We start from the raw sequence: 26998 nt of genomic DNA on the forward strand, positions 1-26998 counted from the left end.
AGATTTAGTGCAAACTTCACCCCCTTCTCACCCCCAAAAGGACCCACAACAATACTGGAAAAGTGTAGTGTCCTGGAAATCACAGACGCACAGGTGAAAACAGCCCTTTCAAAAGCACAGCATCACTGGGGCCAGATGGTGTCCCAGGCTGTGTCTTGCACGAACTACAGAACAAACTAACCCCCCACTTAAACACACTGTTCAACTTTAGCCTCTCCACAGGCTACTTACCCATAGAATGGTACACAATAACTGTTATTCTGCTACACAAAGGAGGGGCCACAACTGACCTTGGTAACTGTCACCCTATAAGCCTGACTAGCCTGTCTGCAAGGATATGGAGCGCATCATCATGAAACTCATTAACAAAGACATTGGGAAACTCCAAACCCTTGACCCGACCCAGTTCAGCTTTGTTAAGGGCAGATCATGCCTGCTAAACCTGGGTGACTTCTTTGGGACAGTCACCAAGGCCATAGATGAGAGGAATTATAGAAAAATTCACCAGCCTGAACATAAACCCCTACGTCACGAGATGGGTTGCCAACTGGCTTACAGACAGAGCTCACATGGTAAGAATAGCAGGCTCAAGGGCCGACTCTAAACCAGTCACAAGTGGTCTCTCACAAGGCTCGGTCCTGGGACCCCTACTGTTTGGCATATACTTGTCAAAAGTACAGGCAAACACAGGAGGACTATGGCTAACCAAGTTCACCGATGATTGCAAACTGGGAGCCATAATTGACTCTCCAGCTGACACGGACATTCTCCAAAAGGGCCTTACTGAGACAGACACTGGTGTCAAAGTCATGGCCTCAAGCTAAATGCCAAAAAATGCATAATCATCCTGTTTGAGAAAAACAAAATACCCATGAATTACCACATAGGTGGCAGCCCCCTTAACAGAAAAGAGGTAATAAGAAATCTGGGGACCTAGGTAGATAGTAATCTCTCCTTTGATAATCATATTGCCAAAGTAGTTAGGAAATCCTTCTATGTAGCCCATCTAATTACTAAAGGGTTCACATCTAGAAATAAAGAGGTTATAGTGCCCCTCTACTCACCACTCATTAGACCCATCATAGAGTACAATGCCCCATTTGGGATGTACCTCACAGGACACTTCCAACAGCTGGAAAGACCACAAAAGTATCTCACCAAGAGGATTACTGCCCTCAAACATATGTCCTATGCAGCCCAACTGGAAACACTCCGGCTGTACTGAGTGGCATATCGCTTACTCAGAGGTGATCTCTGCCTGACTTACAAAGCCATGTCCAACTCAGAATTGATGGGCATGCTCCACCTAAACAAATCCATGTCACTGCGGGGCCACTCGCTCTAGTGAGCTAAACCTTGCCACAACAATAAATAGAACATGCTGGAGGGATAGATTCCTGCCACAGAGACTCCCCATGCTTTGCAACAAAATTTATAACTACATTAGGCAAAGCCCCTCACTAACACTCTTCAAGAGAAACCTTGACGAGTGGATAGGTAACAGAAAATACACACCTGGGATCACTTCATTGGCTCTTCTTGACAGAGGCTCAGTTAATTAATCAATGGGGCGGAGAAAGCTGACACACTCCGGCTAGGCTTATAAATGCCCTCGGGCAGATAGCCTAGTACCTACCTATGAACCTATGAACCTATTTTAATGACCTACACAGGAGAAAAAGGGATACTTTCAACTGTTGGTTTGAAGAATTTGAGGCTGCGGACATCCCATAGCTGTGTTAGTATGACATTAAGAGACTATGTGTAAGACTTAGAAAGCTATATATAGGCAAGACTGGCTTGCATAATGCTTTTCTTTTCTTTTTTGTGCTTTTCTCAGCTGCCAATGAGCCTGAGTTTAATCAGCAAGCTCATGTTGCTCGATCGGAGACACTGAGGGAATTAAGTGGTATGTATGCAGCAGAACAGAAGTGTTATTGTAACATTAAAAGTTATAGATAGTTTTTTGGTCTTTTATAGAGTTGTATCAAACTGAGCATGCATATCACAACTGTAAAAGCAAGTGTGCATGCATTAGTCTGTAGCACAAACCAATTGTAAGAGTCCAACATTAGACTGTAGTCAGAGGTTGTGGGTTCAAATATCATAATTCTCAACAATACATTGCTGCTATTTCTTCAATAATATTTACATTACATTAAAACTCTATACCAGTAGCACAAATGCCCTGTTACAAACAGTAATCTGTATAACTGGAACACACATATGTGCAATATATGCACATTACAAGGATTACATTCAGCAATCTGTAGTATAGTGTGTATCTGTTAGGATGTATATTTAAGTGTAATACTTCAGATAGCAGAGTTGTATAATTGTTTTAATACATTGTATACCTCATATGACGGTACTAATTTTATCTCTTTTTTCTCTCACACCAACTTTTATTTCTCTATTAAGTGTCATCAAAATGTCTCAATGTCATCCATGTGTACCACATCACTAAATGCTACACAGTTTATCAAAGTGGGCCAGCCCCAGTGGATCAACCTGCCCCTGCTCCACAGGCTCCTGCACTGATGCGCAGCATGACTGGGATCCAACCTGGCAACACTGCCTCTGATGTCCCTGCACTACCTGCATTCTCAGGTAGTATTGTTCTGGAAGCTGGTGCAGTGGTACACTCTGGGAGCAGTGTCAGAGGTGGTGATTTCATCACCCACACCGAGTTGCCAGGGATGGTGTGTATGGCCATGCTCTGCACTATTGGTGTATACCTACAATGGATAGAGAGGCTGCTCTCCCTCATGGTCCATAGGAGGAGGAGGCAACATCAACCACTCTAGCCATCATTGGAGTAAGGTGATAGTTGATGACAGTCCAGTGGGTGAGGACTCAATTGTTACTGTTCCAAGCTTGATGGGCATGAGCCTGCATTGTCTCCACCCTCCCTCCAATCATGATGCCCCAACCTTTTGTGTTCATCACCATCCCTGTCTCTTGTCTTGTTTGTCCTGTATGATTGCATTTGCTTCACCTACCCAACGTACCTTACCCAGACATACCTACTTCCCTTACCCAGCAGTCCTCTCTTACTGAATAAAGAAAATGGGCACTTGTCCCACAAAAAAAAAAAAAAAAAAAAAGTCATCCCATACATAGCTTTTCATTTTGCACATGTTTCTTCTTGATGCACTTGATGTGGTCTAATTGGCTATACAACATGATTGCTCTGTTGTCACCCCTCTTTGTGGAGGTGACAGTCCAAATTCAGTTAATATTCTGCACATATTTTCACTGGGTGGAGATCGCACTACAGTGGGGATTGGGACATGTACCCCTTCCTTCACTGCAGTGCTTCCTCGGAGTTAGTATATATAATCAGTGGGGGTATGGGGCAAAAAGTGTGTTTAATGACACTGGATGTTGAGGTAAGTTTGAAAAATGTTAACAGTTCGATTTCGAATTGTTGACATTTTTTGATTCATTTCTATGATCATTCGGTAACGTAAATTTCAGCTATATTTTTTGAGTAAGTTATTACTCGCACAAAACATTTTTGAAATTGTGTTTTATATATATATATATATATATATATATATATATATATATATATATATATATATATATATATATATATGGGTGTATATCATAAGTCCAAATGCACAAATGTCCGAATGCCGAAACTTTGAACTGGGAAGTTTGAAGTCTAAAAATAACAAAGCTGCAGAACATCAAATTCTTTCCCAAGGAAAGAGCCGTTTCTGCGGCTTTGCTATTTCCTCCACTGTGGTACGATCTTGGAGTTGGTATATTTAAGTAGGGGGTGGGGGGGCATAGCCCCCCACATTAGAAACAGTATTTAGCGTTCATGTGTTTCCACGTGTTCGGAGTTTTCAGTTTTCGAACTTTTGGGTTCGATATTTACATAGTCAAAGTTTTGACACTTTGACTATGTGATATAGACCCTATATATATATATATATATATATATATATATATATATATATATTGCACTTAATGCCATTGTTCTGTTCTACAGTATATATATATATATATATATATATATATATATATATATATATATATATATATATATATTGCACTTAATGCCATTGTTCTGTTCTACAGTGATCGGATAAAGGCTCACCTTTCTTCTTGGCAGTTAGGCAAAAGCACTTTAGAGTCCTGAGTTTATTATTTTGTTCTTTTTCCATACTGCCATCAGTTTCAATAACAGCAGAAAACAGATGAGATTTCTCAAGGCCAAAATCTACGTTTTACTTTATGGCAGCATAATACCTAACCAGAATCTATCACTCTCTTTATGCAGTAAACCTCCCTAGCCTCAGTTTATGTGGCCTGATGCAATGCTGTCTTCCTGCCCTGACTAGATTAACCACTTAGTAATTAGCCCTAGCTTCACACATTTAGTTTAAGTCTCTTTTTAGAATCATAGGCCCAGCTTGTTTTCATTTACAACCTCTACCTTCTGCATTGTTTTAGTATGAAAGACTATTGGCAGTGGACCTATCATTATATTATATCTAATGTTTCTTAGTACTGTCAGTTAAAGATGAATTAATATCTTGCTTATACTTAATGATAAAGTGAATTCAGTATACTATCAAGGATTCGACAGTCTGTGCATTTTCATATTTTTTCCACTCGCCCAGACATCTCTGCAAAGTTTTTTTGCAACAGGCAATGGTACGAGACACACTTACTGGAAGCTCACTGATTCCCATAGTGGGAACTTCACTTTGTTGTTTTGCAGGATTACTACTGTGGTAACTAGGTCTTATCACACATTACTGACAACCTCTGAACCTATTTTGACAGGATCTAGATGGAACAAACTGAAGTAGAAGTCAGTTATCTCTTTCCTCATTTAACCCTGTTTGGTTCACTGTCATAAAACGCTGCAGGTTATCTTAGACCTATCACATACAGAGCTCTTTCTTGTCTCTCTGAACACACACTTATACCTGATATTTCACTAGAAAGTTGAATTCACCTAGTCATGGAAAGGGTAATATGCTACCTGACATAAAGGATACAAGGTAGGTGCTTCCAGTCACAGGTTCAGCAAGATTGTCCTACCCAGCTGCAGTTATGATTACCACAGTATAATATTTTAAGATTTTAATTTGACTGGTTGTCGCATATTTTTAGTAGTTGTTGCCCATCTAAACATGGCAAATAGCTTCTAGTTATCACATCACAGATACAATGATGTACTAATAGTTATAGATATCCAGAGACAAGATTTATATAAAGTGTTTGTATCAGTTAGGCACTAGCCACATAGGATAGCAATACAACACATAAGCTATAACCTATTTGCTACCAAGAGGAGTAGATATGCAGAAGAGAGATGAAAGATGAGACTTATCCTATTGTAGCTTGGATGGACAGTATATGACATACATTTGTAGCCCCAGCTCGAGTGAATTGATCTCTGTGTTAAAGCAGATAAATACTGCATTTCATAGAAACTGGATTTAGCTCTAACGAAGCCCTTTTAAGAGTGAAAGAGCTCATATATTTGTTTTTCAGTGAAGTTTTGATTTCTAAACAAGTTATCATTGTTTGATTACTCTGAAATCTTAATTGAGCTTGTGTTACAATGCATGTTTTTTTCATAATATTTTAGGATTCTCTGCCAGCAGCTTTGCTGCTTACAAATACCAGTTTTCCCTGTGGTCTGTCTCTATCTTTATATATATATATATATATATATATATATATATATATATATATATATATATATATTAATTTAATTTTATTGTATTTGTTTACAAGGATAGAGCACTGATCTCCATGGACCTTTTTCAGACTCAGATCAGGTTTGATTAAGTAAATGCTCAGAGTCACACAGTAAGCAATGCAGGATAAGAAAATCAATCCTTGCGCCACTGGACTACAGGAAACCATTCATTTATCAGTGCCTTAATCCTTGAAGCCAAATGCCAAATAATATATGCATATAGAAAGACAGATAAGATAGATAAATAGGTAGATAGATAGATAGATAGATAGATAGATAGATAGATAGATAGATAGATAGATAGATAGATAGACAGGTATACAACCTCAATATTGGCATAATAATTTTGAAATAATAAACACTGATGCATTCTACTCATGCTCCAGGGATTATCCTGGAGTGGAGTAAACCAAATTCAGGTGTTTTTGCAGGGGGCAAGCCTACCCCTGCAGCCCCATGTGGTGGACTGCACCCCCACACCCCCTGCTAATTATCTATAGGTTCATAGGTTCATAGGTTCATAGGTTCATACTAGGCTATCTGCCCGAGGGCATTTACAAGCCTAGCCCATCATTTTGTGGCTTACGCCACCCCTTTAGTATGGGGAACTATACCCATTATTTTGCTGTGCCTCTGTCGAGCAGTGACACTGAGGTAATCCCTGGGGTATATCTGCGATCTCCCATCCATTGGTCAAGATTTCTCTTGAACAAGGCCAGCGAGGTGCTCTGCCTCACATGTACCGGGATTTTGTTCCACAGCATAGGGAGTCTTTGGGTGATGAATCTATCCCTCCAGCATGTCCTATTAATAGCCGTGTCGAGGTTTAAGTCTCCCGCCCTTGTGGCTCTGATGGATCTAGATTTTTGAGGTGAAGCATATTCATCAAATCTGGGTTTGACATGGCCTTGTATGTTAGGCAAAGGTCACCTCTGAGCAAGCGGTGGCGACTGAATAGAGCTGGAGTTCTTTCAGTCGGGCAGCATAGGACAGATTTTGAGACCCTTTATCCTTTTGGTGAGGAACTTTTGTGGCCTCTCCAGCTGCTGCAAGTGTCGGGTCAGATACATCCCGAATGGGGCATTGTACTCAATCATTGGTCTGATGAGTGATGAGTAAAGGGAGACTATGACCTCCCTTGATCTAGATGAGAATCCCTTCATGATAAGGTGGGCAATGTAGAAGGTCTTCCTAACTACTTTAGCTACATGGGTGTCGAATGACAGACTACTATCAACCTGGGTCCCCAGGTCCCTGATAACTTCTTCTGTGCTCAGTGGATTGCCACCTATTTGGTAGCTAGGGGTAACCTTGTTTTTCCCAAAGGGTATGACTATGCATTTTTGGCATTTAACTTCAGGCCGTGGCTCTGGCACCAGTTATCCGTTTCTGTGAGACCCTTCTGAAGGATATCTGTGTCAGATGTGTTTTCTACTATGGCGCCCAGTTTGCAGTCATCTGCAAACTTTGTCAGCCATAACCCTCCTGTGTTTGCTTGTACTTGGAAAAGTAGATGCCAAACAAGAGTGGGCCCAGGACTGAGCCCTGTGGGACACCACTTGTGACAGGCTTTGAGTCTGACATGGCGCCAGCAACTCTGACCCTGTGGGTTCTGTCACTCAGCCAGTTTGCAACCCATCTTGTGATGTATGGGTTAACATTTAAGCTGATGAGTTTTTCAATGATACCCGAGTGGGGTATTGTATCGAAGGCCTTAGCCAGATCGAGGTAGGCTGTATGGACTGCCTTTCCCTCGTCAATGGCTTTGGTGACTGTTTGAAGAAGTCAACCAAGTTTAAAAGGCATGATCTGCCTTTGACAAAGCCAAACTGGGTTGGATCCAAAGTCTGCAAATTCCTATGTCTTTATTTATGAGGTCCATTATGATCCTCTCCATGGCTTTGCAGATAAGGCTTGTCAAGCTAATGGGCGGTAATATCCAGGGTCGGTGGCGACACCGCCTTTGTGATGTGGGTCCACAGTTGCCGTGCACCTCTCCCTGGGTATGTAGCCAGAGGTAAGACTTTGATTAAACAGCTGTCCTAGCTGTGGGTTTAATTCCTCATTGAGTTCGTGGAGCACACAGCCGGGGACACCATCAGGTCCCATGGATGCTGTGTTTTTGCTTTGGAGAGAGCAGTTCTCACTTGGGCGCTGGAGATGTTTGGGGGCTGCAATCATTTGGTATAGATATCTCTCCTTTTGGGGGAGGGAGAAGTTTGCACTGAACCTGTCAGCCAGTATGTTGGCAATGTCTGTAGAATCAGTAATCTTCACATCATTTTGAACTAGTTCTGAGCATATCTGGGAGTTTCCTCCTAGGTTTCTAACATAGCTAAAGAAGGCCTTATGATTGTCTTTTGAGTCTTTAGCTATTTTTCTCTCGAAATTTGCTTTGGATGATTTTATGAGAGCTCTTAGTTTTTTACTTATAGTGATCAAGGGTGTCTTACCTTTTAAGGATTTAGCTCTATCTTGTAGTAGCTTCCTCCTTTTATTGTAGATTTTGTTTATGGCTGGGGTCCACCAGACTGGACGCTTGCCTTTGGTACTAAGAGTCTTTGTTTTGTTTGGGATTGCCTTATCCATGCAGTCCTGCAGGTGCTGGTAGAAGGTGTTTGTAAGTGATTCAGTGGCTTGAGTACTGTTTTCCGCCGGCTCGGGGGCCTTAAAGGAGACCACACTAGTCTTTAGAAGTGTGAAGTTGGCTTTTGAGAAGTTCTTTACTGTGGTCTTTTTTATTTCAGGTGGGGGTGGGATGAGGACCTCCAGCGAGATTAGTTTGTGATCTGATCTCACCAGTGAGGGGTATACTTCCGGTGTTGAACATTGTGCTCCCATGTTCGTGATGATGAGATCAAGTATGTTATCTCCTCTTGTGGGGATGGTGACTAGTTGTTCCATGGCATTTGAGTTTATGAATTCCAGGAACTTTTGGGCTAGGGTGTTTGGGCTTGAGTAGTGTTCCCAGTCTATATTAGGGTAATTGAAGTCACCTAGTATGATGGTGTTTGGTGATACATTTATCCCTCTAGTGTTTTCAGGAAGGCCATGTGAGGTTCCTGAGTTTGTGAGGGTGGCCTGTAACATGCTACAATTTGCAGAGCAGTCTTGCCTATGGTTAATTGCACCTGGATGGTCTCCGATGCATCGTGCGTTGCCACCAGTCTTGAGGTGTGGGTGTCCTTGATGAATATGGATACCCCCCCCTCCTTTCTTGGTATTGTCCGGATTTTGGGGCGGAACGCATGATATGAGGTAAAACCTGATAGCGCTGGGGTGCTCTCAGGAGCCTTGAACCAGGTTTCTGTCACAGCACAGACATCGATGTTCTCCATACTGAGAAGGGCCTCGAGTGTGTGCATTTTGAGATTTAGACTTCTGGCATTGAGCAGCATTACCCTTAGTTTTTTCCTTTTTTGTGTTCTAGGGTGGTAGGTTTAGAATTTGAGCCTTGCCTAAAAAAGGCACTATGGAGGTGGCAAGAGCCTTTGCCAATATCCGGAATCCCAGGGGTGACAGGTGCAAGCCGTCCCTTGCGAAGCAGCGTGGCTTGTCCAGCATGTCATCCCAGGCAGACAGATACTGGATCCCCTTTGAATGACACCAGTGTTTAAGCCAATTGTTAAAGCTGATCATCTTATCTCTGTATTGTGGCATCACTCTTGGTGAAGGTAGGATACTGCTCAAGGTCAGGGTCATACCTGCCTGGGCTACATAATCAGAGAGCTCCTCAATGTCTCTTTTCATGTAGTCCAAGGAAATACGTCTCAGGTCGTTTACACCAGCGTGGACAATGACTGAGTCATATTTGTACTTACTGTTGAGAGACCTGAGTGCTTGCGTTATGTGGCGGATTCTAGCGCCCAACAGGCAGCTTACTGTGACCTTCTCCTTACTCAGTCTGGTGAGCGGGACGTCAGTGTGTCTGACTATGGAGTCACCAATGACTAGTGTGTCTGGCATTGTGTTTGGCCTTAAGGGCTGTGACTGTTTGACACTCTGACTGTGAGGTCTATGTGTTGCAGGTGTTGTGTTCTGAGGTGGTGGTTGTTTGGGTGTCTGCTTTGGTGGCCTCTGCTGTTTTGGTAGATTTTTGATCAGAGCCTCCGAGTATGTCTTTGTGTGTTTATGTGTATGATTTGAGGTTGTAATGGTGCTATGTGAGACTGTGTCTATAGTGTGTGTGGTAACCTTCTCCTCCTGACTGGTCTTGCCAGTCCTGTGTTGAGAGAGCTCAGCCTCCAATTTGGCCGTATAGTTGCATCTCTCGCATGTATTTGTGTTTTGTGGGAGGAGGAGAGGGTTGTCTGTGTACATGAGGCAATTGTAACATTGCCTCAGTATTCCCAGGTTCACCAGCTGAGCAGGAGAGGACACTAGCAAATGATCCCTCGACATGCTAGAAGGATAGACAACAACTTTAAAAAAGATTCAGGGGGACGTGGGTGACCGAGAAATGGGGGGTTACCTTTTTGGGGTACTATCTATGACAAGAGTGCCATATCAAGATAATAAGTACTGTAGGAGCAAGTGGTAGGTTTAACAGATAGAGAATAGTCTACTTGGAGACAAGTGGAGATGATCTTTTTAGTTATAGGAAACGCTGATTAGATCAGTAGTATAGTTCGAGGAAGGTAGTTTTAAGGGAAAATTTGAAGAGTGGACTTTAGGTAGCCCGAATAGTTTAAACCTGCCTAACCGGCGCTGCCCTAGTGTGCAACAGTGGCAGCTCCACGCTAAGTGGCAGCTCCGCGCTAAATCTCGCTAAATCGCGCTAAATCGCGCTAACGCGCGTTTACCGCGTTTTATACCAGGGGGCTGGAAAAAGCTAGAAACTGGCCCAAAACGACCAATAAACTACTAGTTACTGGCTGAAACCTCACAAAACTGGACAAAAGGCAGCTCAATGCTTCCCACTCCCACTGGTAAGCAAGGTTGCTTGGAGGTATACTAACTCCAAGGTTGCACATTCCCATGGGAAAAGTAATATCTTCCTACTCAGAGATTTTCACTGTTGCACTCCTGTTGACCATCTGTTTGAGTTGGCCAAACAGAATCCACCAAACAGATGTCAGCAAAGATAGTCATTTGAAATACATACATACATATACTGTGTATGTATGTATATATGTATATATATATATATATATATATATATATATATATATATATATATATATCTAGATATTTTTTTTTTTTTTTAAATGGTCACATAACCCACACAAACAAAAGAAAACCTCCCTCATCTCTATCCTGCTCTTTTCTTAAGTTTTAATCTTATGTTCTATCCTCTGCTTACTTTCCTTATTTCATCACTTTCGTATATTTCCATTTCCACACTTTTAATCTGGTCAGAAAATAGATGAATATACCCAAATTATGGAGCTTTAAGGCTTACAAATAATTTCTTTTTCTTGCTGCTACTTTGTGAACAGTATTGCAGAGTCTGACTGAGGTGTGTGCACAATGGACAAGCACTGTCTGTGCTTGTCTTTCCCTGTGGTTCCACCTTACTATTATGTGTTGTTTCTGGAGATCCCTACTCAGGCACACTTTATTTATTTATTATTAATTTAACATTTGTTGACCAGGAAAGTCCAACTAGGACAGAGCCTATTTTCAGTGGAGGCCCAGGGAGAAATGTTCCAGACGCATGTCTTTAGAATGTGGGAGGAAACGAGAGTACCCAGAGAAAACCCACATGAATGTTGTTGTTGTTGTGTCTTTTGGCTTTTCCTGGTTAGGGGTCGCCACAGTGGAACTTCGGTCCACTAATGATTGGCAGTTGATTTTTACGTGCCGAGTTACCAGCCCTGATGCACAACCTTCAACGAAGGTACACCCATTCGTGCATGTCTTTACGCAGAAGACACTCTAGCTGAGAATCGAACTGGACAGCATCTTACTGTGAGGCGACAACGCTACTGCAGCACCACCACTGTGGGTAGAAAACCCACATGAATGCAGGGAGAAAATGCAAACTTGACGCAGAAGGCACCCTAGCTGAGAATTGAATCAGAGAACCTCTTGCTGTGCGGCAACAACATTAACCACTACATCAATGCACCACCCCGAGTGGGGTCCAGCCACAAGTGAGACATTTTATAAGCTCACCTCCTTGGAATGATTACCTTTGGTATTTATTCTTTATAAAGCATTGAAACTCATCATATAAAGCTAATAGTGGTTTGCTGGCCATGACGGTGCCCACAGTCTTTCTGCATCTCAGTTATTGTGTCAAAACGAAGCATTGATGTATAATAAATAATAACTAAGACCCTATAAACACAACAGATGTTTCTGGCATAGAAGGGAGGTGCATACAGTCATCTATTGTTGCATATACTTCTATGGATGAAGGAACTAATGCAGCTCTCAGCATCCATGCAAAAGGAAAGTGTAGCATTGGTGCTCTAGTTAATAACATATGGCTTGTCAGAAGTTTCCAACTTCTATTTGAACATACCAGATTAAATGTGCAATGACTCAAATGTTTAGTATCACTTGCTGGAATATATGTAATAAATAGGAGATAGATTTCCACATTATATGAAATCCCAACTGCCATCAAACAGAATGGTAGAAGATATAGTATAATTTATTAACAACATCTCAAAATGTTATTACTTGCCAAGCCCTATGCCCACATGCCTCCAACCTAGGTGAGCGTGCCTCCCCCCACATACTACTAATTAGTTGTTCTAACTCCAAGAATGCATGATCTCAGATATGACTGCACCCCTCACTTTCATATGAAGCCTTTACTGCACTCCTCTGCATGACCATGCACTCCCCCATGGTGAGAAACATGACATACCACTGACATGGGGAGTGCAGTATCCCTGACCAGGGATGCAAGAATGCCTTACTTCCTGCATGAGACAATGTTGACTCTTTTCTATATGGAGGTCAAGGTTTCTCAAGAATCTGACAAAGGAGATATAAGTGCAATAGGTATTTCAGTTCCAAGGGCATGCATTTCACACCGATAGTCAGAAGTTTCTGTAGGAAACCATTCTGGCAGTGCAATACAGAGAATTAAGTTCATAAGCTGCTAAGAGATTCATCTCATAGTCATAATAGCTGCTAGAGATTGCAATACATTAAATGCATCCAGTGTTGCTATATCACTCTTGAAAAGAGATGAGCAGTATGAAGATGCTTTACATGGTAACTATCAAATAAATAAATAAACAGATAACTAAGTAAATAAATACAAAACATGAAACAAATGCCATTTAGGTTTTAGGGTAGCACAGATGAATGAGAAATTCAAATGGAATGATAATTATTATTAGAACGTATGCAGGTGGGTAGTTCACTATACCAATACTTTTCCTGTTCATGTACGCAACTGTAGTGTGCTAACATATCTAAACTAGGGGGAATTCTCCTATTTCCTGATAAGAACCACCTTATTATAACTCATAGGCTCTATATTCAAACAGGTGCCTTTCATTTCCTAATACCCTCTCTGTCTTGGCATACTCCTAGTAACATACAGTTATCCGATACATCTTTTTTGAAGGTTAGTCCTGGATCACATATTAATTAGTACTGTTACTTTCAAATCCATGTGGTAACTTGCTGAAATATGTAACCTCCTATGACTTTGAGAAAAATACTTTTCTTCCCTTAAGTCGGTTTCAGAATCATACTTTAGTGTAATCACATTAAGCACCTGTATTGTCATCTGATCAAGTGCACATCTCTTTGGTTTATTGCATCTGTTGTTTTGCAGTACTAATTCTTAATTAACTCTGGTGTTGCTGCATTGACTTCACACTTAAGTTCTTTGCTCCATACATTAGGTCAGTATCTTAATTTCCTTCATGCCTAACTTCTCATCTTCTCTTTTCCTTCTGTCATCATCTTTATTTCCCTCATGCTTGCAGCTTTTTTGCTCATTTCCTAACATAGGTTCATAGTTTCATACTTTCATAGGCAGTTACTAGGCATGTGATCTTGTTGAATACTGAGAAGCCTAGCCCGATTTCCCTATTGCCCTTGATCACTATCAGTTTTAGTGACTTACTCAGAGCTACACAATAAGCAAATGGAGGCTGATGGAAAAAAGCCATGGGCTACAGAATGCAGCATGTTAAGAACTCATAACTATAATCTTCTGCAATGCCAGACATCCAGCATCATCTTGGTTTCCTAAATCTGTGTTCTGATATGTAATCGCTCTTCAGTTGGCCTTGACTTTTTTGTTTGCTGAGCTTTCTCTCCACACTCTATGCCTTTCTTCTTATTTGTGCTATTTTCTCTTTCTTAGTCATCCATTTTTCTTTTGCTGCTTTTCTTCTTTTACTCTTCCATTGCTTACTCTTCCTGTCTGTATTGTGATGAAAGGAGATATTGCCAGCCCAGCTAGTTAGAATTTTGTAAATAATTATATGTCATTGGTGAATATAAAAATGATTTATACAAGATGCTTGTGTTACAAATGTATTAGAACTGTATGTCATGTGTATATCAAACTGCTTGTACAGACATGTGTTGAAAAGGTATTTGCAAATTCCTGTTTGAAATGTAACCACAGTGGGCCCTACTGGAAGAGAACAGAAATGTACATGCACTATTGTAACTGATTAAATGAATATATTTTATTTATTATTTATTTATTTATTTATTTTACATTTGTTGACTGGGCTAGTCTAGGTGGATATATGTCCATTTTCAGTAGAGGCCTGGGGAGAAAAGCTCCAGTAAGAATTACAAGGTTTATAAAGAAGTTACAATAGAAGTTTTAACAGATATTATTCTGACAGGAATTTTTTTCCCATAAGATGTGCAAATTGCAAAGCTAATACAATGTTTAGACAAGAACATATATTTATTGACTAATACATAGTAATAACAAAAAATATATACATAGAAGGATTATAAATAGGTAGAGTGTATTGAAGTGTTAAGGGGAAGGTATAAGAAATATAGGGAGAGTAGGTGAGTAAAGAAAAGAAAAGAAACATATTAGTCTGGGTTAGTACAAGAGCATAACCAGTGTTTATTGAGGTATAGTTTTAGATTCCTTTTAAATAGTGGAAGAGAAGTCAGAGATGAGGTATTAGAGGGTAGTTTGTTACATATTTTACCAACAGCATTGGAGAACAGTTGAAACTGGGATACAGGAGGTTAACCTCAGTCTAGTAAATTTTAGAAAACAATTGAAATTAAATTACATTATGGCTAGGTCATAAAAGATGGTATATTTCAGTTTTCAGTGCAGCAAGATACACAATGGCTGTATTTGGAAACTTTCTGTATTACCTTTAGGGTGAATTAATTACAAGTCTTGAAAGCATAAAGGAATGCAATTGTTTTATGCCTTCCATCATCTGTCAGAGATTTGAGGAGAAGCCCTTGTCTCTATATTTTTACAGGTAGATGCTAAATACTGCCAGCTTCATCAATGGTTGTTTGGCCTGGGAACTAGTGGTCAGATGACAAGAAATGATATAATTCTGCAAGCTATCCCAGAAGTAATATTTAAGATATTAATTTGAGAAGTCTCTTAGTGAGACAGAGCATTCTGTATTCTGTCTTTGACCTGACAACAACTAGAAGATCCATTCTCCACATCTGCTTTGCTCTATTAGTAAGTTCTTAGATTATAGTATTATTCTCTAAGATTCAGTCAGGAATATAGTAAAGCTTAGTTTAGATATTTTTCTTTATTTATTTCAGACTGTCCTGCAATGTTGTTTTAAATATTTCCTGTGGTTTGAACTCTGGTGTTACTGTGAATATGTATTTAGTATTGTCTTATTCTTTTATTATTTATTATTAAATATATTTAAACATTTCATTGTGGCTGATCTGTGTAGAGATATTTAAGTTTTGAGAGTACCTGCATAGTTATTTGGTGACACTGTGTGGGCCACTCCTAATAGCCTTGCTCTTGGTCAAACTGCCATTTGTGTTAATACTAATATTACCCAGTCAGATTGAACACCATTTATTAAGGGCCTTAGGGTAGCTGGCAGGAGTGACTGGTGGAAGTAAAAACTACCTTATAGACTGGGCAGAAGGGGGTAAAGCTAATAAACCTGTGCCAGCCTTTCCCAGGTGTGTGTGTGTGTGTAAATCAAACCTCAAAGAGTGTGTGCTTGTCAGCTGCATAGGCAGGAACATGATGCACTGGTGGGAAAGAAAGGGTGCTGGAGGTCTTGGCTTGGTCACTTAGCTGAGATTTCAATTCTATAACTGTAGCAGTGGGAAGTCTTATTGGGGATCTGGAGAAACAGTGAGAAACCAGCCCCGATCTCACTGTGGTCTCTGTGTTCTCTTGAGGGAAATTACACTTGATGTAGAGAGTTGCATCTGGAAATATTGCATGTGTACTTGCTATCCTCCCAGTGAATGTACCCCACTGCTGCCGGTGGTGAAGATTGAGGCTCCTTGATTACTGGTCCAGTGGTGGGGTATCACGTGTATCACATTTCCTGTTCAGTTGAGCATCTTTTCACCATCTTTTACTTTCATCTTCACCTCTTTTCTGGTACTTCAGTTTCCTTGGCTATGTATTAGATTTACACAGCATGCATTTCTACTTCACCTACTTGTATTTGGTTTAACTACTTGTGCCCACATGTCTGACTTAAATTATATACGTTTATATACTGTTTGATCTTCAGGGTATACTACTATAAGTAATGTGTGTTCTTCTGTGGTGTTATGCTTTGTTACTCTGCAAATAATATTATATGTTCTTATTTATTATGATTTTTTTCAATGCATGTATCTTACATAATTACTTATGATTTTGGAGCTTTTCTCTGTAGACCTCATCTGTTATTAAACTGTATCCAGATCAATTTTCCTTTGACAACATAAACTATGCAATGTAGTGACCACCTTTTAATGAGATACAGTGGTGCCAGAAAAGTGCTTAAATAAGCTCTGCAGATGCAATTATTCAGAGTATGAGCCCCTTCTCCATCAGGCATAGCATGGGCAAAAACAAGAGTAAAGATTCACTCCATTTGTTAAATCATTAGAGTCTCTTTTTAGATACTGATCAATCCATTAATAACAGAACAAACATTGTAAAGAAAATCTTAGGTCTTTTTGGGTATATGGTATCTGTAAATTAATATGGTTAAACGGCACAGAAAGAGGAACCCAGTGGCACAAACATATTCTGCTCATGTCTCACTGACAGCACATATTTAAGAAGGCAGGAACTCACTCAGAATTAACAATGTTATTGAACTCCACCCATCCCTGAAACAGTGAAGATAAATGCCTCAGGAGAGGCTGACAAACTCTTTGTAAGATGTAGGTTGGGTTGTATCCCTAGACGAAAGCAGACACTTTTACCTCAATAAGAAAAAAAAAAAGAAAAAAAAATTGACAGAGTGATTGTGTTAAAAGTAGCATGTAACAAAGCTGTGACGATTACACATGATTATGCAAAGGCAGACAATGTGCATACAATCTTTCATTTTGGAATACCAGACTCATCTGAAAATGAGTTATTGTATTTGATGGCAAAAATCCCTTTAATTGAAGGCAGTTAGCATGTATAGGATTGTATTTACCATTTTCTTCACTTGTGGCAGATTAAAAAGTGAGAACAATACAAGTTGTATTCCTTAATGACATTGCTGTGTAGATGCGTTTTTATTTTCATTAAATAACTTGATTCTGTGTATATGCATAACGGAAACATATGAGGATTTATGGATTTATCTGTCAGAAACAGCAGAGAATTATATTTATTACTGACTGCTTGGTATTCTAGAATTGTTAATTCTAGAATTGTTATTATTTGCCAAACAGCATTGAAGCATCAAAAATGTTGGTAACTCATGCCAGATGTGAAAAATATACCTCAATGGAGATGTATGAGTGTGAATGTTCAGAGCAAATGAAAGAAAACTTTGCTGTTAGGGGATTTGGGGATATTTCCAGTCTTTCTTATACAGCTGTTGCAGTCTGAATAAATAACATCTCGGTACTGCACACATAGACTGCTTTCAAGAACATTATGGATGACAAATAAAATATACAAGAATTGTCTTAAAAGTGGAATGATTATATTCTGAGTGCATTCATTTATTTGCATGCAACTTTCAGGAATAAATGAAATTGCTGGCCAGGAAGATGAAACTTACAAATGTTAGAATAGTCTACTTTAAATATAAGTTGATAAATTCTTTCTGTAATATATATATTCCAACAACAAAAAGGACCTTCAAATGAGAGGAGGAAATGCTTGGGAAATTTTGGAGATGCTGATGACAATCGAGCTGTCAAAACAAGAGTGCAAGGCTATACCTAACTGACAATTATTTCAGGAAGATGGGGAACATCATGCACACTGTAGTCCTAGACTTTTACACTGCTTGCCACTAGCAAGACACCGGGGTGAGGTAAGGTGAGAATTTTAAAAATATCTGATTATCTGTATGGCTAAACTGTATTGAGTAATACTAAATGTAGTACAGTGTGAATGTTTGACATGTTAAATGGCCAGCACAAAATGATTGACCATATCATGCAGAACATTCATTACACAGAAACACCTTAATGTGTCAGTTAACTGATGGTACCTTCAGCAAGTGGCAAACAATTAAAGAAATTTGGGCAAAACTACTTTCAACAACAGTGGAGTTCTCTGTTTGCTGCATTGTTGTATGACCTCGGAGTAGGCACCTAACCCTTATGATAATCTTACCCCCAAAACACTTGCATATACTCTATAGCTATCCCCTTACCCTAACCATAAAGCACAGACATATTTGCACATAAACCTAAATCTATCCCCTTAACTAACCACTACTCTTACCCTAACCCACACACACATGCTCCCACCCCAAATGCATCATTACGTATGTTTGTTAGGAAAAGAAGAACTTGCCAACCCAATATTTGATCACTTTGCTGGTTACTCAAGCCAACATCCACTACATATAGTTGACCAGATAAGTAATCTACAAAATGTAGTACAACATTCATTTATTATTTGTTGACTGGAAAGTCCAACTAGGATAGAGTCTGTTTTCAGTGGAGGCCTGGGGAGAAATGTATGTCTTTGGAATGTGCAAAGAAACTAGAGTACCCAGAGGAAACCCACGCAGGACATGCAGACTCTGCACAGAAGGTACACCAACCAAGAACTGAACCAAAGAACCTCTTGCTATGAGGTGAGAACATTAACCACTGCACCACCAAGCTATCCATATGACTATTTATGCATCAATCCATCCCTCTATCTTTCTATTGATCTAGCTATCGATAGATACACACACACACACACACACACACACACACACACACACACACACACACACACACACACACACACACACACACACACACACACACACACATACACACACACATAAATATAGAATTCCATTCCTTTCACAGAGGTGCAGGTTCAGTGAAGTGCATCTAAGGACATATGCCAGAGCTTGTTGCTATTTATTTATTTATTCTTTTAATAAATGAGTCACAGTTCAATGAACTGGCAAATAGGTCTGTGTGGGTATGTGTGCATGTGCAAGAATGTAAAACACACACAGTTAATATATGTATATCTATACAGGTGTATGACATTTCTTTGAAAGATCATAGCACTAAACCACAGATGACTGAACTCAAATGGTCAATTTTCAAAAAAATGAAAGTTTGAAAAAAAAAACATCTTTTTTTGCACCATCTCCTTCTTAAGATATACTGCCATTCCTTTGCAAAAAGGTGGTGCATCCACCGATCCAGGTAATTATAGATCCATCAGCCTAACTAGCCTGATCTGCAAGTCCATGGAACAGATTATCATGGACCTCATTAACAAGGACATTGACAACTTTCAAACATTCATTCCCACACAGTTCTTCAAGGGTGATGTCATGCCTGTTAAATTTGGTCAACTTCTTTGGGACAGTCACCAAAGCCATGGACTAGGGGAAAACAGTGCACACCACCTACCTTGTCCTGGCCAAAGCCTTCAATTCTATTCCCCTCTTGGGTATAATAGATACACTCTCTCAACTAGGCATCAATCCATATGTTGCCATATAGATAGCAAACTGGCTCATTGATAGAACCCACCTAGTCAAAATTGGAGAAGCCACCTCAAGCAGTCGACACATAATGAGTGGTGTACCCTAGGGATCAGTGTTGGAGCTTCTGTTGTTTGGGATATTCTTTACTAAGGTACAGACCAAATCCAGTTGGCTATGGCTGGCTAGGTTTGCAGATGACTGCAAGCTAGGTGCTGTCATCAATTCACCTAGTGATGCGGGCATCCTCCAAGAGGGTCTCACCCAAACAAATGACTGGTGCTAGAAACATGGCCTCAAACTGAATTCCAAAAAATGCATCATCATCCCCTTTGAGGAGAGTGATGTCCCACAAATTATCACTTTAATAACAAGGTCCTAAGCACGCAATCATTTGTGAGGGATTTGGGCACCCAGGTTGATTGCAAACTGACTTTTGACCTCCATATTGCCTCCATTGTATGGAAAGCTTTCTACATGTCTCACCTTATTAAGAAGGGTATCTCATCCAGGGACAAGGAGGTAATCACATCCCTGTATTCTTCCTTTATAAGACCCATTATTGAGTAGAATGCCTCTTTTGGCATGCACCTCACAAAGCAGCTAGAGAGATCACAAAGGTTCTCCACCAGGAGAATCCAGGACCTCAAACATCTACCCTACACAGATAGGCTAAATGTTATGTCCCTCTACTCAGTCTCATACAGACTCCTCAGAGGTGACCTCTGTCTGGCATACAAAGCAATCTCAGACCCCACCTTGATGGGACTGCTGCATATCTACAAGTCAGGCTTCACTTGAGTAACCCACACATGCAACCTCAACCTGGTCTGTGATATCAATAGGATTTATTGGCAGGACAGATTTGTATCCCAGAGACTCCCCCTTCTGTGGAATAGGCTCCCTTGCCACATCAAGCAGAGTACCTCATTAACCCTTTTTAAATACAACCTGGATAACTGGATTGGGAACAGAAAATACACCCCTGGGATTCCACCTGTGTCCCTGCTGGACAGGGGCCATTGGATGCTGACTTGTCAGAACATGGGTTAATTTTTGGCTAGGTTTTGTAAGGGCATCAGGACCAACAGCCTAGTAACTTCCTATGATCCTGTGATAGAGAGAGAGAGAGAGAGAGAGAATGAGAATAGAAAATAACTCAAATAATTAAAAATATATACATATACAACACATATACACACACACACACACACACACACACACACACACACACACACACACACACACACACACACACACACAATACAGATAGTCAGGTATACAGATAGAATACATGAAAAAGAAAGCTGGGGACCAGAGGTCTTTATTTCTTTCTTTTCCAAAGCTAATATTGAAGTATGAAGAAATTAAATGACTCAAAGTAAAAATCAAACAGATGTGGATAATAATATTCTCTAAATCTCCAAATTTCCAGATTTCTAGCCAACTACTATTATCATCAAACTGTACAGCTGATTTGGTGCTATGGGTCATGAGTTTGAAAGTATACATTAATCACAGCTGATTAATGCGACAGAAAGAGAGAGGGAGAGAGAGAGAGAGAGAGAGAGAAAGAGTGAGTGAATTTTGTCAAAATTAGACTAACGGACAAGTAAATGGCTGAGGTAGAGAAAAGATATGAAGAATGAAAAGTAAAAGAAATTAAGAAAGGAAAGCAGGAACATTAAACATTTGATTGCTTCACAGTAATTTGTCACGTGCAAAGGAAGTGGCTAGATTAGCATTTGCTTATCTTTCATTTGTTGACATAGACAAAGCATGGTAACAGCACTATTACTGACACCTAAAGTAGATGAAGATTTGTCCAGCTTGCCTGTACTGGAAAGGTATCTGTTAACAAGGTAAATAGTAGAGGCTTCAGAAGACTCTAAGAAATGACAACATTAAAAATGCAAGCTGAACTAACAAATGTTTATGAAGTGTGAACCACCAGATGACTGAAAAAAAGGACTCTGTAAATGAGGATTATGCAGTTGTATTCTGAAGTCAGAAACATTTTTACAGCAAAAAAATAAAAAAATCTAAAGTTTCCACCAGGCTACAGCCTATATGCAAGTACTTTTCCACTCATTCATATTAATCAGTTCAGTTTCATGGGTAGCCAGATCCCATCTTAATGACCAGTTAGCATAAGGAAGGAACCAGTCCTGGATATGCTGTAACATTCAGTTCCAGGATATCTACACTCTCTATCTCTCTCACATGCACATCAATGCAATAATATATGTATATAATAAGTTCTGTATCTCCCCACCCTCACAACACTTGATCACGTCCAAGTGCATCTCTCTTCTATGGACCAGTTCTCCCCTTAGGTAGCTTCACTGACAAGTGCTGTCACTCTCAGGACAGGCACACCCATCACTCCTTGCTGGTCCATTGCTCACTCGACCTGCTAATTGAACCTAGATCACCTGGGACATAGTTAGGGCTGTAACCATCTACACCATGGAAGTGGGCAGTGCAAATCCTATTCTTGTCAGGTTTGTGTATATTGATTTACCTATGGTGTGGTCCCAGGCTGTCTGTCTCTATTTTTATACCACTGTGCCCCATGCATTTTAAGTCTTCAGTGATTTTCTGTCTCAGAACCACTGCCACTTACATTGATATATGGATAACTAGTGTCACCTTTAGTTTTATCTTTATGTTGTATAGCCTTGGTATTCAGCATATTCTGGTAAATAAGTTAGCATATTGCTCAAAAATATCAAATGCAGCATCTGGAATCAGTTTTCTATGTACTCTGTGATGCAATCTAACTACACATAGTATTTTGTTCACAATGCTTTACAGTTTTTGTTGAATGAATTTGCAAATTATTGCCTCTACAAGTGTGTGAATGACCATCTCTGTGACTGTATAGATTATTGTTTCTTAGACTGTGCAGATCATAGTCTCTGTGAGAAAACAAAACATTGAGTCAGTCATTGAATCTGTCTGCACTGTGATCTGTAATGGACTGTTCGTGCATTTGGACAATGTGAATTTATTTATTTATATACAGCAGGTCACACACAGACTTTCCAATCTATTAGGATGCTGAACTACTAACATTATTATTTATTATATTATTTATATTTTTATTTTTTGTTGACTGGGTTAGTCCCACTAGGCTAGTAGCCCTTTTCAGAGGAGACCCAAGATGGTATTTATACAGATCTGCTTTCAATCAATGAAAGTACGATCCATCTAATCTAACTTACTTGATCTTCATTCACCGAAACTGCATTTTAATGAAACAACGGACTGCCAAATTCCTTTCCCAGGGAAAGGAACTACTTGACCACCATGGTGAACTATGTCCACTCCCCTTGTAGTGCGATCTTGGAGTTGGTATATTTAAGTAGGGGGAGTGTGGGGGTGAATCCCCCCACATGATGGTGTGGGGGCAAAGCCCTACACTTTGGTGGGCTATGTGTCTTTTCATAGTGTGATGTTTGCATGGTGGTCCAGTGGTTCCTTTCTCTTGGAAAGGAATTTGGCAGTTCGTTGTTTTGTTGACATGCATTTGTGGTGGATAGTGAGCAGGTAAGTTAGATTTGATGGATCATACTTTTGTTGATTGAAAGTAGATCCATTTATACCATTACAAGAAACAATGATGTGTATTGTTTCTTTTTATTAGCACAATACAGCTTATAATGGCCCAATTATTTTAGCTTATGATCAGAGTTAGTCAATAATAAAGTATTAAACTAACTTGTCAAAAACAGTCCTCTAATGCATTTTCAGTAATGATGTGAAATTGCCCCTGGCATCTAGCTTAAATGTAATAAATGACCCATCTCTGTACATCCCTTCCAGTGATGTTATTTACACTGACAACACTGTATTTGTATGCCCCTTGAAGAAGTTGTGCATACTGTCTCAACACATGATTAACTATATTCACAAATAAGCAAGTTTCTGCTTTGTGTAGGATAAATATGGAATTACTTAAGTTAGTTGCAGATGCATTTTGTTTACATCTGCCCACTTTCCTTGAGTTTGATACTTGGGAAAACAGTTAGACTGTGCACATGTCCAGCAATTTCTATTAAAAGTCACATATGTCTTTAATGTTACGATAACCAAAGATTAAACAAAATTGCAACAGATGAACTGGATGTTTATCACTTTTATCTGCCTCATCAGTTTTATGCAACACTGTCTCTTTCCTTCTTGGGACACTGAAGCATTTTTCACATTACACTATGCCTTTACAGTAGTTTTCTGAAATATGATTGGACCAGCTTAATTTTAAGTTTACACACATCAACGTTTTCAGCAAGATTTTTCACTTGAATACTAAACCTACTCCTTTGTTCGTGTTTATAGTGTTTCCAGTGTTAATTCAGATTCTGATAAAAGTGTATTTCTTAGTAATTTTAATGGCACAGACATTTCTGTCACAACAAATCACTCAGTCATTAAAATTCATATTTGTTGGTTCTGTGCCTCAGTTCAATCTCATATGTATCAACAGATTAATGTGAAACCTGATTCTAGTGAAAACTAAATGCTAAGTGTATGGCAAGTTCTTTCTAATTATGTAATACTCTCAACTAAAGCAAACTGTTGCTCTTTTTGTAAGATTAAATGCATTGCATATCTTGACTGCATCATCTCCACCCTCGTGAAGAAAAGTTGCATCTTGGACCTCTTTAATGAATATCAACTAAATCCAAGGCATCCACTGTGAACAACAAAAAATGAATATATTTTAAGCTTGCATTGCACTTTTTTAACTGCATTTTGATTAATTGCTGCTTAATTTTTTTGTGGTTTCTACTGCTGTGACTATTTTGTTCTGCACTTTGAATTTCAAGTACTTCTGTATTTTATAGTATAGGCTAGATTCCATTTTGCTGAATCTAGGCTGTTTGGTATTAATTGAGCTCTAAAACCAGCCATCCTACATTAATAAGGCCCACCTGCACCCTTGTGGTAGACATGTGTAGCCCAAGACCCATATGAGTTTAGGATTGTTGGAAAAAGGCTCAGTTTTTGGCTTTCCTGTTGGTTAGCTTGTGTTAAAACTGTTCAGCTTCACTTGTTTCAAGGACCGCATTTGCGTGTAGCTGCGCACCATGCCACAGGGTTTATTATTGCCGTGTATAGATGCAAATGCGTAGAAACACACATTTTCCCTTGATATTTGCTAAAGAACCCTCCTTAGCTCCACTGCCTCTCTATGCACTGTACAGTTGTGCATTGCTAACCAGTGAGCAACTCAGCTGTACATTCTGAGGTGCTGACTCAGTCTTCCACCCTTAATCCTCCACAGAATAGCCTCCTTTGTTAGTCTCACAAGCAAACCTTGGTCCATCTAGCCCACCCCTACCAGTTATCACAATATATATATATATATATATATATATATATATATATATATGTGGGTCTACTATACATGGTCGACATTTCAAAATGTTAAAGACCATATGGCCCAGACCATATGACTGACATTCGAAATATCAACCATGAAATAAAAAACAAACACAACAACAACTTATATTCACCTGCACCCCCTGTGAGGGGCTCCACCCCCCACTCCCTCCGTAACTTAAATATACCAACTCTGAGATTGCACTACAGTGTGGAAGATGGAAAGCTTTCCATTCTGCACTGTACAGAGATGCCAGTTCTGCATGGTCGACATTTCAAATGTCAATCATATGGTCTCGGTCATATGGTCTTCGACATTCTGAAATGTCGACCATGTGTAGGGGACCCATACATAGATATATATATATATATATATATATATATATATATATATATATATATATATATATATATATATATATATATATATATATATATATATCATAATGGATGGACAGTTTCTCACCATTTCTCCAGCCAACCTGACTGACATGGGCATCCTGAGGCAATGTAGCAATTGCCTCATGTACACTGACAACCACTTGCTTCTAAAGCAAACAAATGCAGTATGTGAGAGATTTAACTATACCATGGAATTATCAGTCCTCTCACATAACAATATATAAGACATACAACAGGTTGTCAGCACACACAACTCCCCTCTCACACAAGATAAGGTCAAGACACATAAACCCACGTACACAGAGGTACTGGCTAATAGCCTACCAAAAGACCAGAGACTTCCCAAGTGCAAACAACACACACACACAGAGACGTACTGGTACATGACAAGAGTCCATCACTACACATAACAACACACATATCAGTGTCTTATCAATTATGCCCTTAAGACTGAACTCCTCTAAACCAAATGTTCTGGTCATTGGCAACTCAATAGTCAGACAAACAGATGCCCCTCTCACCTGGATGAGCAAGGAGAAGGTCACAGTCAGCTGTCTGTCAGATGCCAGAATCCATGAAATCACACACACACACTCATGTCACTCAGCAACAATAACTGTTATGACTCTGTCATAGTATATGTTGGTGAGAATGACTTGAGATGTACCTCTCTGGACTATATGAAGAGATACATGACCAAACTCTCAGATTATGTGTCCCAGGCAGGTATGTTCCTAGCCCTAAGAAACATTCTACCATCACCCAGGATGATGCCACAATACAGACAAAAAAATTGATTTCAGTAATTGGCTTAGCTTCTGGTGTCACTCCAGGGGATCCAGTATCTGTCTGCTGGGAAGACATGATCAACAATCCATGCTGCTTTGCCAGAGATGGTCTTCACCTCTCTCTTCAAGACTGTCCAATACTGGCAAAGACACTTGCCTCCCCCATAGTGCCTTTTTAGGCAATGTCCAAACAACAAAACTTCTGACATAAAGGGACCCACTAAGGACAAATTCAAGGTCATGCTGCTTAATTCTAGGAGCTTAAACAGTAAGATGCACTCTCTGGAGGCACTCTTCACTTTGGAAGATGCTGACATTTGTGCAGTCACCAAGACTTGGTTCAAGCTTGCTTAGAGCATCCCGGACATACAAGGCATCAATGTCTTTCACACATTCAGACTCAAAAATGAACGTGAAAGAACCAAAGGTGGACATGTATCCATCTTCATTAAAGCCAAATGCACCTCGAGATTGGTGAAACAGGACGACTCTTTTAAAATACTCTAGGTCCAAATAACTATAGGTAAAATACCATTCCACATCATCACTAACTACAGGTCCTCCACTATGAACCACAAAAAGCACACTGCCTACCTGGTCTTGCTAGAGTCTCTCAGTATACAACCAAACACCTTGGTCATGGGAGATTTTAACTATCCTTCCATCGATTT

This window comes from Protopterus annectens, chromosome 4.part0 (assembly GCF_019279795.1).
Source record: "Protopterus annectens isolate FY-2018-M chromosome 4.part0, PAN1.0, whole genome shotgun sequence".
Classification (NCBI taxonomy): Eukaryota; Metazoa; Chordata; order Ceratodontiformes; family Protopteridae; genus Protopterus; species Protopterus annectens.